Raw genomic sequence first — 19,915 nt, 5'->3', positions numbered from 1 at the left:
CTCTTTTGTAAATAGCTTATTGTTATCATATTTCAATAAATACGGATTATCGGCAGCCACTCGAGGCATTGTTGTTGTTACTCTGGCTGCACATTATTTACTTTCGAAAAGTTTTCCAATTCTATTAAAATTAAGCTGAATACTTGCTGGACTAATGACAATAAGCTGGCGAAACTTCTACCCAAACATTTCGATATAAATAATGCTAAATAAATTACGGCGCATAGCAAAACAATCATTAGACTTCGTTGGCCCAAAGGCCAATTTCGATTAGAGAACCGCACCCTTGCATTTCCATTTGCCAAAAACAAAAGTAAAACTAACTTTTACTTACTCATTCATAAAGCAAATGAGCAGTGAATCGATAAAGAGTGAAACAGAGAAGGGAGAGAAATAGATCGAACATGTCTAGGCTGAAGACGCACGTATGAGATTTCTTATTTACGATAAGGAGACACACAAAAAATAGCAAAATAGCAAAAATAAGAAAAACGAAAATTGCAGACAAATGCCTCAGTTCTGGCCGCTCTTCCATCGTGCTTTTGCCACCCTTGGCACCGCCAAGAGCAACCTGCTCATTGCCCCAGCCACACTTGGTAGCTAGTCAGGCAGAAAAAAGGCAGACAACGGGACAACACTCACACAAAACAAGAGACAGTAAAAAGGCCAAATATTGAATTGTGCGTAATTTACGATAAAAAGGGGAAAATTGGAAAAGTTTCGCCCAAAAACAAATCGTATGTGAGGGGAGGAGTGAAGGAAGAGCATCTCTTTTGTCGTTCTCTTATTTATGTAGTTCGTGTCGAGAGGGCAACGCACGTGTGCAGCGAACCTTGAGGAAGAAGTTCAGGCTTGAGGCATCGGGAACCGACGTAAATAAAAATTCTGATTGCCTGAGTTTAGGCGCAGCGAATGTGATTGTGTTTTTGTGTGTGTGTGTGTGTGTGTGTGTGTGTGTGTGTGTATCGGCAGAAGCAATTGAGGCGTTTTTATTAAATATTACAAGTAGCCAAATAAATAAGATGGGCACATAAGTTGTTGCCTAGGATTTTACACGTACAACGATAAAGCGCAAATCGCTTAAGGAAGCATAAATATTCCTACTCCTACATGATTCACGACTCGATCGCTTATCAAGTTAAAAATATATAGCTGATAGCACTAGCAAATTACAAATTTTTTTTTAAATAATTAAACACTATATGAAATTTTGAAAGTGTGAAGGTATATTTAAAAGTAAATGTATTTAAGAGAGGATATAAAAAAAAGGTACAAACAGATTTTGTCTTTTCCACTTATACAGATTAGCTTAGGGGAAAAAGCAACATAATTCACCATTTGTAATAATAATAATAATAAGAAAAGTAAAAAACGATTTATCTGTAAGCAGTTTTAGTTAAAGCCTGCACTTTAAAAAGTTGTCCACTCTCATCGTGCATATAAAATGTATTAAACAGATATGTGAATAGACCTCCAATAATATGAAAATGTATAGCTAACAACTTTGGGTAATTACAAATTTTAATAATAAAATACTTACATAAAATTCTTTCTTTAAAAATGTATAGCTAACATCTTCAGCTAATTACTCATTTAGAAAGGTTGCAAAAGTATTTAACTGTGGAGAATTTTAGTGCAAAGTCTCACTTTAAAACGACAACAACAAAGCGTTCTTTACTCTCTCTCATTCAGTGTATAAAATGTATGCATTAAAATGGCTGTCGCTGCTGCATACAAAATCAGTGCATGACAACGACCTCAACACGTCTAGTACATGCTGCCAATAGCCCTAACCACTTACTGAGCAGAGACAACATAGGCTGCGACTACTGTGGCTGCTGTACGCCCAATTGTATGCAACGGCTTTTGTGTCAAATTTTTATGCCATGCATAGCACGCAAACGTGTGCGAGAAAACGTAGACCCAAAACTACAGACACGCTGCAACAGCAACAACAACAACAACAACAGCAACATCATCTGTGGCTTGGGTAGTAAATTGAAAGACCGAAGAAGACAACAACTGTAGACAGAGCAGAGCAGAGCCGAGAGGAAAGTGAAGTAGACGAGCAAACTGATTCAATTAAATCAGTCCAATTGAAGCGACTGACTGACGAAATGTGTATGTGTGTGTGTGTGTGTGTGTTGCCGCCCTGTGCATGGAATATTTAAGCTGCCTGCTGAGGTCCGGCCACAGCAACACATTTACTGTCACACCCCCCCAGTTGTTGGTGTTTAAATTTAAGCTTAAAGGCATCCGCTTTGTCCCTTCTTCTTTCTCTCTTCTCTGGTTGTGTTGGGTGAGTTTTGCAGGGTCGGTCATTAAGCAACACAACTTCATTATCGGTCCGCGACTCTCGCTCGCTCTCGCCTGACCAAATGTTGTCCCGAAAAAGTTGTCGCCTGTCGCATTTTATACAAATAACTGCACATTTTGTTTGCGCAACACTTGCGAAACATTTTTTAATGTCTCGACACTTTTTGCCACATGTTGAAATCAGCGAACCGACCAGCAACTGCAACAGCAACAGTAACAGCAGCAGCAACAACAGCGTAGCGAATGCGACTTCTGTCCCGTATCGTATTAATATCTCAATTTATAGCAATTTATAAAAATATGAAAAACGCCGATAGGCTTCAAAAATGCTCCACAGAGGGCAACCGGCAACAACAGAGCGATGCAAATAATATTTAAATGCATGCATTTTTTTTGCTGTTGTTGTTGTTGTTGTCGACTGTTTTTCGACATTTGCATCGGCCAAACGAAGCCAATGGAATTGCCACTGGGAATCCCAGCGATATCATTTTAAAGCCGATTTGACAAGCGAATCTTGTTGACTTTAAACCTGGTGTATTTTTATAACATGAGTATTTGTGTTTATATTTTAAATTTCAATAGCAACAGCAAATTGCTTGACTATGTGATATGCCAGACAGAAAAAAATGTTTACTTTTAACTGGTGTCTAACTTATTTGTTTGATGATTAAATCATGGTTTTTGCTGTTTAATTTTTTAACCATTGTGATCCCACTGTGCGGCGGCGGCGTTTCGCCTTCTGTCGAGACAAGGCAAAAGTTTTTGAGCATCGAGCATTTTCTGTGTGAAAATCACTCAAAATTGTGTTTAACTAAGCGTAAAAATTATAAGCAAATTAATTTGCGAAATCACAGCAACAGCAACAGCACAAGCACAAGCCCAACAACAATAGTTAGCTGGGCGGTTGCAGCACAAAACTTTTATGAAACAATCAGGCAAGCAGCCGACACTCCGGTTAGTTCCGTTGGGAACCTTCCGCCATCCGCCTGCCGACTTGCTCCTTTGCTTCCTCCTGGCCAGAACAACTGACGCGGCGCCTGCCAAAGCCAACCAAACGAAGCGTTACGCCAGCGGGAAGGACGATAGAAGAGGAAGAGACACGAGGATGGAGGGGAAGAAAATAACCGACAATTTATCTGCATAAAAGCGCAGTGTGCAACTTTGACGTAGCCTTCATGGGATTGATGGGTGGCCCAAACTTTGTTGGCATTTACTGAAAATTTAAAGCACTCGTTACCGTTCGCAGTGAAGCGTCTTTGCAATTAAAGTTGCCATAATAAAACTCAATTTGTACGACAGTAAAGCGCTCCCTTAATATCGTGTTTTTAGAGAATGTAAAATAATAAATTTTTAAAAATGTAGCAGCAAAACAAGTTTGATTAGAAGAATATATAATTAAAATATAAATCAAATGTGAAAAATGAATAAATAATATATCGGGAAGTTTGGGTAATGTAAGAATTAAATTTTTAAAATATTGGTATGATTTCAGGGGCTTGATGATAAAGTAAACATTTTCTTTAGAGTAACAAAAGTAGTATCCAATTCGAGGAATAATTTGGTATTTATTCTTATATTGCTAAATCTCGTTTGTGTGTTTTAATACCCATTTGAATAAATAGATTTTATTCTCTTACGTAAAACATGTGAAAATATATTTAGAGCTGCGAAATCGCAAATAAAGTTGCCATAATGTATCTTCCTTTGTGTGGCAGTAACTCACCTACAATTTTTCGTGTGCCTTATGTTTATATCAATTCAAAACAAATAATATAATAAATTATTAAAAAGTAAGAGTAAAATTTACCAATCGACAAATACTTAAGAGTGTTAACACATATTTCTTTAATTATTTAATTATGGAAATCAATATCCGAAATTTTTATATATGTATATGGATATTTAGTCATTGTAAAGAAGTGTTCCACAATTATTGGATTTCAGATGCTTAAAAAAGGGATTATCCCTTCTAAGTATTACTCATTGAGCAATAAAACTAGGGAACTGATTAAGAGAACATGTTGTTATTTATGTATTTATATACAGAGATATACATTAAAAGACTATATTTCAACATTGGCCTACAATTTCTTAATATAATATTTCTTCAATAACTTCTATAATTACTATCTGAGAACAAATAAATTTTCTATACTATAGTTACCAAAAATCTCGATTCGTTGTGCTTATATCTGAATTAAATTCTTCCCTCTTTTAATAGAATAAGAAGCTAGCTTATGCATAGCATGAGGAAATGCACAAATATACAGTATATACTCAACACATTTAAATTTTTCTAGCAGTAATTAATTGCTTACGTATCAAAATCAATATTTTATGAATGTGTTCACTTAATGTTATTGGACAACAATTGGCCAATTACAATTAAAACTTAGAAACAACATTTTACAAAGAAGAATAAATGAATTCACTGGCTTCATCCCCGCGTTGCCGCACTTCTGATTGTCATCATTAATTTGCATGCATAACAAAAGGCGCAGAAAGGAGACTGCTGTTGAAAAGGGTCGGTCAGCTTAAGGCCACAGAGTAGAAGGAGTCTGAGGAGGGGTTAATGGACTTCCCAAAATGCTCTTTAATTGTTGGGAAAACTCTTGAAATGATTCAAGGAAAACTCTGCTACTTTTCCGCAATTGTTGTTTTTCAATTTCCAAAAATAAACACGAAATCACGAAGCGCTTTTCCTTTGCCACATGTGGCATCAACCCAGCCGAAAGTTATCTACGAATTGCCCGAGGCCAAAAAGCAAAAATGTTCAAATTTATGCCATGATTCAAAGCAGGCAAGCTGATTAGATGCGAGTTGAACGTCGCACCATTTGCATTTATAAATTGTTGCCTTAAACATCTGAATTATTTGACAGGGCCAAAGGGGGCGTGCCACACTCGGTTGCACGCTGGGTGTCGGCATTGTCTGCGTTTAATTATGGACACAAATAAATGTCTTTCGTTTTGGGTTGTGTGGTCTGTCAGACTTTTAATGAGCTGCCAAACGAGGAGGGAGTAAATATCAGAAGGTAGATCGATGAGGCTGCAAAGGATTGCTTGTCTGTCACTTGGACTTGTGACGTCCCAATAATTAAACTCAATTAATGACCAAGTGACCAGTCAACTGCACATCAAAGTTGTTGCAATGCAACGGAAATCAAAGCGACAGCCGATAAGACTTCAACTAAAGACTCAGTCGCTAACAACTTCATTTGTCTTTGTTAAGTCCTGCGACAAACTGCGTTTCGGGATTTCCCCCCAGAATTTCCCCCCGTTATCTTTCAGGGCTGCCACCGAGCTGAACCACATGCTGTGTGGTGCTTATCTTGACAGCAAACATTTACAAAAATAAGCAGCTGGCAGCGGTGCGACGAGGAAACACGTCTTTATCGCACCCAACACACAACAATTTCCAATTTTCCCTTTGCTTCACTTACGGCTTACTCCAACTTCGACTTCGACTTCGACTGCGACTCCGAGGATGACTCCCCCAAGCAGCGCATCTTTCTTTTTAAATACTCGAGAGGTAGATTAATCATTGCCCTGCTCGACTTTTGCCCCTTCATTGAAGTTACCTGCCTCGCCTGCTCGGCAACTTCGCCCAAATCCAATTATAATTGCGCTTATCAAAAATAAGTTTTCGATACTTTTTCCCTGTTGTCGGGAGTTTGCCACTCAATGGAGTGTCTGTCCTCTGTGGCACCGTCGCTGCCAATTTCGCCAATATGGCAATTTAATCCACACAATCAGTTTAAGGCATCGTCATTTATCTTTTGGGGAGCCTTGCTTCTTTTCCTTTTTGTATATTTTTTTTTGTATGTGGTTCTAATGCTTTGTTCGGGATTTCCTTTCCATCGCTGTCAATTACCTCAAGTTTAATTGAAGGTGAAATTGCGCAAAAAGAAACTGAAGTTTCATGTGGTCATGCGGGAGTGCATGTAACTCGATATCTTCACATAAGACTGGATTAGCTAAGATCCTAAACAGTTGAGAAGTGTCGGAGATAATGAAGAAGTTGCACAAAGTTAGTGTCAAACAGAAAACCTGTGGAGTTGCTTTCTTTTATACTATCAACATTTGCATGCAAAATACGTAGTTGAGATCATCTAACTGCGACTCGTGTTGGCCATTTCAGTAGCTAAGTATAATTGGCCTTTTCCCCTGCCCATCTGATGCTTGATGGCGAGGCAGTTCAATGAGAAGAGCCCTGGTTTAATTACATTTAAAATATACATCCGGACCAGCACTCCGATTGTGAAATAAATGAGGCGACTTTTGAGGGCTCGCACTTTTCATTTCATTTTAGGCAAATAATAAATTTTCTCTTGAAATTCATTTCATTAAACATTTTCCATGAGCTACGACACAAGGACACAAAGGCAGCAGGGCAACACTTGTGGGAGGGGGGGAAGTGTGTGGCAGGTCTGCCTTGCCCCGGAAATCTTTTGTTTATGCTTCGCTCCGGTCGCTCGCCCCTCCTCTCCTCACCACCGCCCAACCAACGACTCGATCCCGGACTCGGCCAAATTAAGCAAGCTGACAATTTTCGCTCTAAACTGTATAACAACTTAATGAGCCTGCATAACTTTGCGACAACAGAGTCGAGAGCAAAAGCCTGTCTCTCATTTTTCGGGGGAAAGAATGACTGATAGAAAAAAATGCTCGTAAACTTGGCCCGAAGGCATCGCAGCTCGACGACGACGACGACGCCGAGAACGACAACGAGGACGGTAAAAGTCATTATTCAGTGTACTAGAAACTGACTGCATTCCCCTCCTGCCACACTCGACGTTACACTGCGTGCTAAAAATAATCAACTTTTCCAGGACTGTCACACGTTGCCAGTTGCCACCGCCTGGTGGCAAGTTTCGCGCAAAGTTTCATGCCCGGCATGGAGACAACTTCCGCTTTGGCAGGAGCTACAACTGAAACTGGAACTGGAGCTGGAGCAGTTGCCTCTGGCCCATTTTGTGTCGCATATGGCCATGTCCTGACTATGTCCTGGCCATGCTCCCTTACAAATGACGCATTAATGAAGTGATTTCGCCTTCGTCGTGGGGTTTGAATTTTGTAGATTTTCTTTCTTTTCTTTTTTACCATCTCCAGCTCTCGCGTCAATTCCATACCCCCATTCCCCGCCCCATGCGACAGCGCTCATTAACTTCCGTTGAGGACGCAATCCAGCTGAAAACCAAACCTGTGAGCTCTGAGCTGTTTGTTGCTTTATGCAAATGTTTTTCTTGTTATTATTGCTCGCGCTGTGGCTTCTGTTGTTGTCTCCCTCCACTCACACTTCTCCCTCCGCACTTCGGCGACTGTTGTTGTTTTTGGTTTTATAGAAAAACACGCAAAGTAAACAAACTTTTGGCTCTCAGTGCTGCTTATACGCCTTACACGACAACGACGACGACGATGTCGAGAGATTGCCAGCTTCCCGGCTTGTTTGTACATATTTTAATTACGCGTCTCTGATTGGAGCAACATTTAAGCGAGGGCGAACTCGGTAAAGCGTGGAAAGCGGGTGCATAAGAGGAAAGCGTTGACATTTGCGCCCAGCTGTCGTCAGTCCGCAATTTTCGGTTGTTCCAAGTGGTTGCCCAGCATTCACATTGCCATTTCCATTTCGATTCTCCCGAAAGGGTGTTTTTACTCTCCCACATATTTAATTTTTATTTTCAAGTGTATTTGTTTTGTTTGAATAATATTTGAATATTTATTCATCTTAAGTGGTTCTTTGCAGTCTGCTTACGACTATGCTTTAGTTTACTATTTTTTCTGTCTATATCTATAGTTCTTTATTTAAAGAGAACTTTTTAATTCCACTTACATTAAAGAAACTTCTGTATTTTGTATTTCTGTATTTTATATTTTAATAATATTCGTTTTTATATAGTATTGGCAAAAAAATATCCTTGTTTTAAGACTAAAACTTTTACATCTTCACTTAAAAATAGTTTAAAAATAATTTCTAAACTTTTTTTTATTATTATTTTCACTAAACACCTGAAGCAATCGAGCTTTAGTTTGCTATGGCTGACAATTAGATACATTTTAATATATTTAAAACTTAATACTACATCGACATACCAAATATAGCCGTTGGTGTGTATGCTGTATATTTGTAGAATACGGCTTTATTCCAAACGGATAGCAGGTATCTCAAAGTCGACCTCACTCGACTGTAGCTTTCGTACTTTTCCATAATTTGCTGTTCTTTTAGGCTTTCAATCACCATAAACAAATTCTATATTCAGTTAAAGAGAACTACTACTATTTATATAAATATCCGTAGAAACCTCAGAACTTGGTCTTCTAGAATTTTTATGAATTTCCGTAGTTACTTTAGTTGCAACACTTGCTGTCAGGAAATTAACATTTATGGCTCACAAGAATGTGGCAAACAATCCAATAAATAAATTCGTGTTTCTTCAGTCGAATAAGCAGTCCAATAAACAATGTTCAATAAACAATACTCACGCATGTGTTCATGCAAATGGATGTGGAGAATATGAAGTCGAGAAGCGAAAGTCTGAGGCAGCTGACGCTGGCAAAAGTGTGCTAAAGATTTTGTATTGAATTTCATTCATATTTTTTTGGCAGCTGCAAAATGAGAATCAACATTGGCAACATGTTGACTTGACAGACGGGGGGAAAGGGACTGGGACATTTCCAAGCAATTGACACCCTTTTTCAATCTGACACTTGAAGCTGAAAGTCAACCCTCAACGAGTGCCTAGTTTATAAGGGTAATTTCAATAAAAAAAAAAATATAGTAGAGAAGCTCCAGTCCCCCAACGTCGAGTATTTTTGCATAGCGCGAAATCTGATTATATTTTTTTGTATTTCATTTTCATTTTTTTGTTGAGTGATGATGGTATTCTTCTATGTTGATTAGGGTTGGTTGTTTTTTCTTTTTTTTTATGGCTCACACTTTTGCAATCAATAAATCGATGGGAAAAGTCATTAACATAAATTTCAGCAACAGACAATTAACAATCGACCTCCAATCATCATCAACAATTGGCATAATCCACTCAACGTCAACACGACTCGTTCGTAAATTGCCTCGTTTTAAATTGTAAATAAATTTTGATGGCATTAAATGTTATTAAGTCAGCACACATAGCACACATACTCATATATTGTATATAAGCCTGCAACATGCACTATAATGCCATCAACGCTGTTAATTGTGCGCTTAATTAAATTTTCATGCAGGTGTAATAAATGATTTTCGCCCCGTAGTCTAATTAGATTTCCGCTTTTTATGACTTCTCACATGCCAATGCATCGTGTTAAATGCCTAAGGTCATAATTATAGACGACTGATTGAACAATTAAAAGACTGCACAAGTTGTAGTAATAATAATAATTATTTTGTTGACTTTAAATTACAATAAAGACTTTTAATTTATATTCCACATACAAAGTTCACACCTAATCCCAATTGTGCATCTGTCCTGGAGTGGGCAACAACTTTCTCTTCTGCTGAGCCTTCGTTTCCTTTTTCTCTTCTTGTTTGGAATCTTTTGAAGGAGCTGCTGGTCTCTTGGCTTCTGCTTTTGGCGGTGATCCAGCTGCCTTGCAATCTCCTGGCGCATTCTTGGCTGCCTCGGCAGCAGCTTTGGCTGCCTCGGCTGCTTCTTTAGCTGCTTTGGCCGCCTCTGCAGCTGCTTTGGCTGCCTCTTGCTGTTTCTTCTGCTCAACGAGATCGATGGGCGGTCTCACCAGGCATCTGGCATCCCTCGCATAGTAAGGATCATTGGAGAGACGAGATTGTGATTCTTCGAAGGGCTTGTGAGGCGGCAGAGTGCGTGGACTCAAGGTGTCTGCATGTCTATGACTTGTCACATGTTTCCTCCCAAGTAGAAAATCGCGTAAGAGTTGCAAAAACGGAGAAACGTCCCGGTGCTTGGGTGGCATTATCTGACTAAACTAAAAGATTTAAATTGATACACAATACTATAGATATATTCACTATACAAAGTGTAAAACGTAAAAAGAACACAAATTTTGTTTATAAATTGTAACTAGAAGCTAATATGTCTGTTGACTGAATGCCTACTTCTCATTTATCCATTCGATTGTTTCGCAACTGTTGCTGCGTTTTCACATTCTCCCTTCATAAAAAGCATTTTAGGCAATTCAATAAGCGTCAATCGCATGACGGATTCAACTGTCAATCAACTGCGTAAGAATTCTGGAGGCCGCGTCAATGAATTTCAATAATGCCACAGGAAAGAGGCCACGAATTCAGCAGGAAATGTGTGAAGTGGAAGGGAGTTTGGCTGCCAACTTGACCAGAAATGACGAGATATTTATAATGAAATCTTTCGGCAAAACAGAGACATTTGCCAGAAGTCACTCCGATTGGAATTAATAAAAACACTCGAATTTCCGATGCCAATCAGAGAGTGCAAAATGAAGACCCCACCGACAGTTGCACGCGTTGGGCTTTGCTGTACTTTCTGTACTCTGTATTCCACATTGTACACTTTGTCTTTGACGCCCTCGCATTGCCTAAGCTGTCACTTTGATAGCCTCATGGCCGGAAGTCTGGCATTTCAGGCAGTCAGCGAGCCGAAGACGAACGTGTGAGATGTTTATCATATGGCGAGTGATCCTTGGCAGCTTGGAACGCTGCTCACATTTCATCAGATAAGCAGCTTGTCGAGATTTACGAAATCGAGCTGATTATGTCTTTGTGATTGGCGAACGGCAGCGCACAACCGGCACTGAATGGCAATGGGAATACGAATATAAAGGGAGTGGGAACAGGTCGCGTGTCAAAGGGTGGCCCAGCTCAGAGCAGCTCTGTTTAAGACACAAGTTGCCTGTTTACCTTTTGGCTTTTGAATAGGCCTCGAGGCTGTATAATAAGAGTGAACGGGGATATGCTCAGTGCTTAGCTCATGTTCTACAAGCTGCATTGGCTATGGGAAATGCATAAATCAGCTTGACTCCTCTCAATTTGATTCTAATTTACGGCACACTTTACTCCCCCTCCATGCGTTGCAGATAAGCTCAGCTAAATATCAGGTTAACAACGTTTTTCCAAACGGAAATTGATTTTCATGAGAAAAAAAACTGGTTTTCATAAAAAATTTGCAAAGCAACTGCAGTTGAAAAGACACCCTGCATTACTTTCATTTTTGTGTTTCACGCACATACTACGAACAATAGATGGCGCCACCAGCTGGTGAAACGTTTGAAGATTTTTAAGTGTTGCTTACTAGTCAAAGATTATTTGATTGAAAACGAAATAAATGCATCAAAGAGAATAATAGAATATTGATATTATTAAACTTAAACTAAACATTTTAATTGATTTTACCTAGAATTTTTTTTTTTACCAATCATTAAATAAATACACCAAAAATTTGGATTGTTTTTAACACAATAAATTTTGAAGTCAATTGAAATTGATATTTATTCTAAGCACTTATTTTATGAAACTCCATACTTTTAGTTCATAATATTAAAATTTCTTAAATTAAAAAAATTAAATGTAAAAATTATTTAGTTAAATCAACAAGTCAATACAATTTAAAGTATTCTTAAACGACATAAATTTTGCTGTGCTATTTATTTGATTTTTACTCCTTAATTTTAATTCATAACATTTTATTTTGTAGTATATAAATATTCAAAATGTGAACTTTAAATATGGCTAACAGTACACAATTGAACTAATAAATAATTTCAAATTGTTTTTAAAACTTTATTCAATAACACAACATTTTTTTTTTCTTTTTATTTAACTGTCACAAATAATAATACAATTAAATGAAACAGTGAATACTTAGAAACAATTGTGTTAATGTAACTGGATAGTTCAAACCACATAAAGTTCAAACATAACTCGAAATATGATAATTATCGGTGTCAAATTAATTTGAAAAGAAACACTACAAAACCTTTCCCCTTGAAATTGAATACGAAATCAGTGTGTTGTGTTATTGTAAACTATTACTCAAGGCTGGCGCAACGTGCATCGTGTTGCAACCGTTGAGGGAAAGTGCGTGGCAACGAATGCGGAAAACTAATTGATATCATTTTTTATAGAGAACGAGCCGGAAAATGTCCTCGACGGGGTTGCCATTGAGCTGCGATACTGAAAACCGAACTGATTTCCGTTGTTCTTGTGGAAAACTGCACGCACGAAGTGGAAAAAAACCTTAAAAATGCCATTTAATGCGCCCCTTGCCTAGGCCACATATTTCTTTTGAGGGGTGGTTGCGGAGTGAAGTAGATGGTGGTGAAGCTATTGGTGGTAGCACATATGCGGTTGATGTGTTCTCGCCTTCTGATTGAACTAATTGACACATGTGCCAAAGGAGCAGCGCCTGAAATCGAAATCGATTTGGGAATTTGGCATACGAAACGTAGATTGAAAAGATGTTGTGGCTTTAACTTTTGGCCAGAGTTCAAGCAGAGCTTCTTACTTTCTCGATATTTTCTGCCGATTTCCCACTTTGTGTGCAGCTTGTGTAATACGATATGTCAACAGTGTCGGAAGGTTGCAGCAGAATTTAAAGAAGAAGCAAAAGAACTTTTTTGGCGAAAAGTAAAAGTAGCGAAGGTCAACATCATCAAAATGTCTGGCTAAACTTATACATACACACACACATGCCTTATGCCACATGCCACACGCTGTATGCCACATCCTAGTGGATACCCCGAGGCCATTCAAGGACCACGCCAGGCCAAAAGAAGGAACTGTTGTTGGTCTTCGTCTTGTAGTGAAAATGATAATGTTAAAGTTTTACAACTTAAGTCGTCAAAGTCAAACACACTCTAGGGAAATTACAAACACATTCGTGACAAGGATGTGAGGATGCTGCTGCCCCTGTCCTGCTTTGGTTACCCCCGCACTATAAGGTCAAGAACTGAGGGTGGCGACTCAGCTCACTATTGTCTTTGCTGTGCTGTGTGATGAAACACACTCGTCCAAAAAAGTTTTACCTGCTCAAATCTTAAGCTCTCTCGACTCGGTTTTGTTTGCACAACGAGTGTAGTTGTTACGTTCGTTGGCTTTGTACTCTTTTATGCTTTTACAGCGCTTCAGGGTGGTATTAGTGTAAAGCTCGCCCAGGCGCCACTTTGGGTGTCTTAACTTTGAGATACAACAACAATCGCTTGTACTGCTTACCCATTAGCATAAATAAACGCGCTAAGTACGCCCCATAAAGGTGTAAATGCTTGATATTATTAGCCATGCCAGAGCTCAGCGAGGAGGACTCTCCACTGGCTAAGACGAGAGTCCAAGGAACTTCGGAGGGGAAAACCGCCAACGGCCTCAGCCGGGGGACTTTTGCTTGCGCTAAAATTTTATGCTGCTTCAACACATAAAATTTGCTCTCAAGTATTTCATAAAATTTTGTTGCGCATCACAAAATGAGTTGCATGTCCCAGCATGCGAGACTCGACTTTTGTTTTGTTGTCTCATCAAATGAAATTTTATTAAATGACTGCCAAGTTTGATACTTAACTTGCTAGAAATTAGCTGACCGTTGTTTGCTTTCCCCACTTAAAGAGTGCACACAAAATGTGTCAGCTTAAAGACATCAACTGCAGTTTATTTAAATTGCTTCAAATTTATATACTTTAAACAGGCGACAGCCAAATATTACAAAAAGAGTTAATTGATTAATATATATTGATATAAATCTAATACAAATCAATACACTTATTCAACAACATCTTTACATATAAACTAAACATAATATGCTTTTAATAAGCAGCTGTGTTCTTTGAAATAGAAGTACTTACGACCTACGCGTTTAAAGTTGAAAAATACTATTATTAACGCATCTTCAATACCAAATTTAGTTATAGCAGCTTGATGTATTTTTTTTTTTAAATAATTCAAAAATGGTTTTAGTTTTAGGTAATTTAATATAATATTTTGCCACATATTAATATTATAAACATTTTATAAATTTTGTAAAGTGCGAAAATGTCTCGCAAATAAATACTATATAAAATAACTGCAGCTGCCTTTGTTTAAACTGAAAATTAAATTTGTACAAAAAAACTCAAAAAAATAAATAACATACATATATATAAATTTATTTGAAGAGTAAAATTGTTATGTTTAAAAGTTGTTAATAAAGAATAAAACACAAATTCAATATAAAACCATTTCAACTACTTTTAAGAAAACCATAAATTAAATTTTTACAAAGAAACAAGTCAAATATACATATATTCGTATTCTCAATTTATTTAAAGCATGTAAATGTTATAGTTGTAAATTGTAACTAGTGAATAAAATCCATATCAATACAAAAAATGTAAATTCAATAGACCATAATATTCAGCAAACGTTGACAATTTAAAGAGCAGACGTTTGGTATAAAGTTTCAGTGCAGACACGGCCATAAAAACTGCAGGTGCCTACAGACAGATAGATAGCCAAGAAAAAGAGGAGCAAAAATAATACCCTCATTAAAATGCGCAAACGTTCTGTTTATGCATCGAAATTGCGTTTCGAGTTTTGTGGCCCCTTCTTTGAATGAAGAGAAGCTTCATTCATGTTTGGTGCTAAATGCAGAGGAACCTTTATTCATTTGATGCCCACGTTTATTGTTTTCCAAGTCATTTTCAGCATCTTATCAATTTGACTCAGAGGCACAAGCACCAGCTGCTTCAGCTCCAACTCCAACTCCAACTCGAGCACCATCTCTTGGTTCTCCTCATTCCAGATCTCGTTTTGGTCGTGGCAATAAAAGAGTAAGCATTGTTTCCGTTCGCCTGTCATTGATAATGAAGACACCAGCAACATTGTCTTTGGGGAACGCCAACCGCCACCCGCCTCCCGCCTCCGCCTCTTCAACACTTCAACTCGCTTCCGTGGAACGTGACTCTCTTATCAATGCGACTTACTTATTTTCTGAAGGCAGCTTCTTCTCCTCCTTCGAGTTCTTCGTTTGGTGTTCCTATCGCAGCGGCAATTAAAATTTGTAGCTATTGGTAAATGCTGGCAACAATGGGAAAGCTGCGACTTGAGTTGAATTCGATTTCATTTCGTTTGCGCATCGTTTGCAAATCATTTCACAATTGCCCAGAATGGGCATGACTTGAGGGCAACTACTTCCTCCCCCTCCACTATATCTTCTTCTGACTTTCCCCTCACAAAATTCCTCTGTCACTCCCCCCCTTAACAAATGGCGGCCTCATTTTTCACAGTGACAGCGCAATGGGCGTTAATTGCGGGGGTTTGCTTCAGGTTGAGATAAGCGCGCGTGATTTTTCTACGAATTTTGCGCCCAGCGGGCACAAAAGCACTTCTTTTAGGTTTGCATTCGTTGTTTTTTTTTCGTTTGTGGGGTGTGTTCTTGGAGGTTTGAATTGTGAGACGAGAGCACGAGTTGCAAAAGGCACAATTCATACTTTATTTTCTTCTTGCACCATTCAAATGAGTTGTTTCCATTTTTAGGGGCGTTGCTTGTCGCTGCCATAGCCGCGATAAGAGCTCTGCGGGCAGGAGGTCAAAGTCTATATTTTTTGAATTGGCAAAACGTGCGGCAAATGGCTTAATTACAACTGAAGAGTCAACTTTGATCTTGACTTTTATAAGCACAAAACTCAAGTCCTTTTTTCCTGGGGTCGATATCTCAAATTAAAGATGGCACAACATGCAGCATCAAATGAACATCAGATTTCCAACTGCAACTGTAGCTTGGGATGCTCTCATTGTGGGGGAACTTTAATTACATTGCCCTAAAGAGACTGGCCATAATGAACTTGTCATCCAGTTGCTATGGTTTAGATACTAAAGTAAACAAGATTTTCGATTATATTAGTAAAAACGAAATGACTTCTAATAACAACAAGCAATTTATGCAATTTAGGTTTGCGATCCAAAATAATATTAATAATAATAAATTAATGAAAAACTTTTTAATAAATATATGTGGACATATCAAAATGTATCATAACAAATTAATTTTACATAAGCGATAGACTTGATTTTTATACCCGCTACCCATAGGGTAGAAGGGTATTATAACTTTGTGCCGGCAGGAAATGTATGTAACAGGTAGAAGGAGGCATCTCCGACCCTATAAAGTATATATATTCTTGATCAGCGTCAACAGCCGAGACGATATAGCCATGTCCGTCTGTCCGTCTGTGTGTCTGTCCGTCTGTCCGTCTGTCCGTATGAAACACTGGATCTCAGAGACTATAAGAGATAGAGCTATAATTTTTTTTTCGACAGCATTTGTTATGTTTGCACGCAGATCAAGTTTGTTTCAAATTTTTGCCACGCCCACTTCCGCCCCCGCAAATCAAAAAAATCGAATAACAAGCGTAATTTTAAAGCTAGAGTTACGAATTTTGGTATATCCAATAATAACTATAGTATTTATGATTTCTGAAATTTTGGTTGCGATCAGATAAAAATTGTCGAAGTTATTAAAGAAATACTTTTGTATGGGCAAAAACGCCTACTTACTAGGGGTCTTAGTTGCTTTGGCTGACAATCTGGTATATTGTGCTGTCTATGGTATATTTTGAATACGGTACTATGTCGATATACCAAATATACCATTCGGTATATTTTTTAGTATTTTTGCAGTATATTTGGTATATTTTGAGAAAATACCGCAAAATATATTTCTTTTATTCAAAATGGGTAGCGGGTATCTCACAGTCGAGTACACTCGACTGTAGCTTTCTTACTTGTTTTTATATAGATTTCAGAAATATTCAAATATTCGTTACTATAATAATTAAAGATGTTTACTCTTTTGCATGTTAAGTTTTGAGTCTTATGATTCCTCTTTAATTTTTTTTAAAGCTACAATAACATATTATTTAGCTATAATACTTTTTAATAAAATTTAAACTTTAAACTTTACTTTCCATTAATTGTAGCATTTGCTACTTTTGGCCATGTTATAAATTTGACATATTTCAAATCAATTCAATTGCAAAACTTTAATAGTTTGACAACTAAAAAGTTAATATTTCAAATATAAACTGTATAAAGTCCATTATTTAATCTAGGCTAGCTTCTGTAGTAAGGTCTATCTGAAGTACACATCTTGTTTTCCATAGATTGATCTGTTACGTTAGTTGTCGCACAGTTGTTTTGTGTTTTGGTCTTTGTAACCTGACAGCCTTGTCTTCGCACACATTTGTGGGCGTTCAAATGGGTCGCCCACCTGTATTTAAATGCGCATATTTCACAGTAAACATGACTTGACAACATGCCTGGCTTTTTCGCATGGTCTAAAATATGTAAACAAATAGTTTTGGCAATTGCCAAGTGGGGCATGTGGAGGCCACAGCCACAGCAGTCATTCTATACAGAGGTCGGGTCAGAGAGGAGCCATGCCACAGCCAAGCGACTGTGCTCCATGTTGTGGCAAGTGTGCGAGTGTGTTTCTGTGTGTGTGTGTGTTTATTGTGTGGGGCTGTGCAACAGCAACAACTTTTTACAACATGCGACCAACGAACCAGACGACTCGACTCAACTCGACTTGGTTGGCTAAATAAACGAGGCCTTAAATCGAACTTTGTACACGGCTTTTGCTCGCTTCTGGATTGTTCTCGGACTGAGAGAGAGAGGCTAGGGCTAGGGCTAGGGATGGCTGCCTCTGGTTGCCGTCTCGTTTGAGGTTAACATAATTTAAGCTGCCACCCAGGCGGCTCTAACGATGCAGCCTGCAGCGTTGCGAGGTTGGCTAACTGCCTGGCCATTTAACATGTTGCCAACATGCGTGGCAATTTTGCAAATTATAAATTTTCCACCTGCGCAATGTGCTGGGACATAGACGGGAGTCTTGGGTGTGCAACGCCCACATAACTGTTGTTTAAACTTTTAAGCGCACACGCTTCCTGCAAGTACAACAAGTAACAACGACAACTATCCGACAATTGATCGTTGTTTCCGGGTTTGTTGCTCGACTCGATTCGACTCGACTGGCAGCTGAAATTAAGTCGACACCGAGACAAACACAACGCAACATGCAGATAGTTTTGCAGACTAGAACACCTACAATCTATTACAACATACAACAACAACAAGCTGCAAGCTGCTTCCTGAAACATGGCCTCAGCAAATAAACGAAGTAAAGCTGCCTTTTATTCATAGTCTTCACATTGTTGGCAATACTTTCTGCGTGTACAACACGGCGTGTGACGCATGTTGCGGACAAAGTTATTGTACGAGCAAGTTCAGCAGAAAAAGATGTTTCAAAGAATGTTCGACATTGTTTTTGCAGTTTGTAGAAAATGAAATGAAATCTTTTCGAAAAGGTTTTATCGCACACACATAAACCAATTTACACATACGATATTTATTTAAATGTTCAATTTGAAATAAATTTAGTGAGCACATCAGGTCCATCAAGGACAGAGCAGAGGCAGATAGAAATTTGCATGAAACAAAAACGAATAGCGGCAGCAATTTGCGTAAGAGCAAATTAAATATTGTAACTGTAAAATAAATCTGATATGCAATATATTGAAGCCAAAGTGCAAAGGACAACAGAAGGCAGAAGGGAGCAGACAACTCGACAACCGGACAGCAGGACAACAGAGCAATCGAATCGAGCATGCTTCCGACTGCAACGGACTGCATAAACAAGACTGCAGAAAAATATAAACAATATGCAAAGCATGCTGAAGACGTGCCAGCTGAGTGAGACTGCGAGACCTGAGGCGACTGCAACGAATGTCAAGTATACGCACTGTGTGTGCTGTTGTTGTTTTTGCTCTGCTTTCCTCTGCTCTGCTATTGTTACGAAACTTTGCATACAACAACAACAACAACAGCAACAAGGAGCAATCGGAATTGGTAACAAGGTCAACATTTTGAAGGCATGTTGCCATCAATTTAACATCAAATGCCCATAAATCTCTGACAGCACATAAAACATGTTGCGTGTTTTTCATAAAAGATGCTAAATAAATATTTAATATATACATAAACGATGCAGACAGACAGCAAGACAAGCTTGCCCTCTAGTCAAAGACATAAATATATATTGAATTCAATTGCGAGCCAATAAAAAATGCGAAACAAACTTCTGACTTTATGTCTCAATTGCGACATTAATTTGCATTAAATAAACGCCAAATGATGAAGGCAAAATTAGAGCAGAACATCTTCCTCCCTTCGCACTTTGATTGACGTTGCATCAATATCAATCAAAAGTCAACAGTGGTGCTTTATAGTCGACATATTCGCATATATTTTGCATTTAAAAGCATTTCTCTGCTTCGACTTTTAAGTGATTCTTCTTTTGATTGTTTGTCTTTCAGTTTGCCTTCTGTTTGTCAACGTCGCGACGTGGCGCAGAGACAAACGCAACAGAGAGTCACATCCCCGCCAAGCAAAGTTAAAATATTGAGTATTGAGAATGGAATTCATTAAAAATATATCGAAACAACATTCAAATGTTTCAGAGTGCAGAGGGTGCAGGGTGCAAAGCCAGACAGATGGTAGCTGAAATTTAACGACTACGTTGATATTTTAATGGTTGTGGTGGAATTGCATTTCACATTATTACTTATTTCTATTATGAAATTTTATAGCAGTCAATAAATATGTATTATCATTTCAAATGAATTGTGAAATG

The 19,915-nt window shown here is 38.2% G+C and overlaps 1 protein-coding gene across 1 annotated transcript in view; it reads left to right on the top strand.

The window, feature by feature from the left end:
* The window catches only part of LOC132793500 (probable E3 ubiquitin-protein ligase bre1), a 57,812-nt gene that overhangs the window by 16,988 nt on the left and 20,909 nt on the right, over positions 1–19,915 (top strand). The gene's annotated exons all lie outside the window — the stretch shown is intronic.

This window comes from Drosophila nasuta, chromosome 3 (assembly GCF_023558535.2).
Source record: "Drosophila nasuta strain 15112-1781.00 chromosome 3, ASM2355853v1, whole genome shotgun sequence".
In the NCBI taxonomy this organism is placed as follows: domain Eukaryota; kingdom Metazoa; phylum Arthropoda; class Insecta; order Diptera; family Drosophilidae; genus Drosophila; species Drosophila nasuta.
This window is presented reverse-complemented; position numbering and strand designations above follow the sequence as displayed.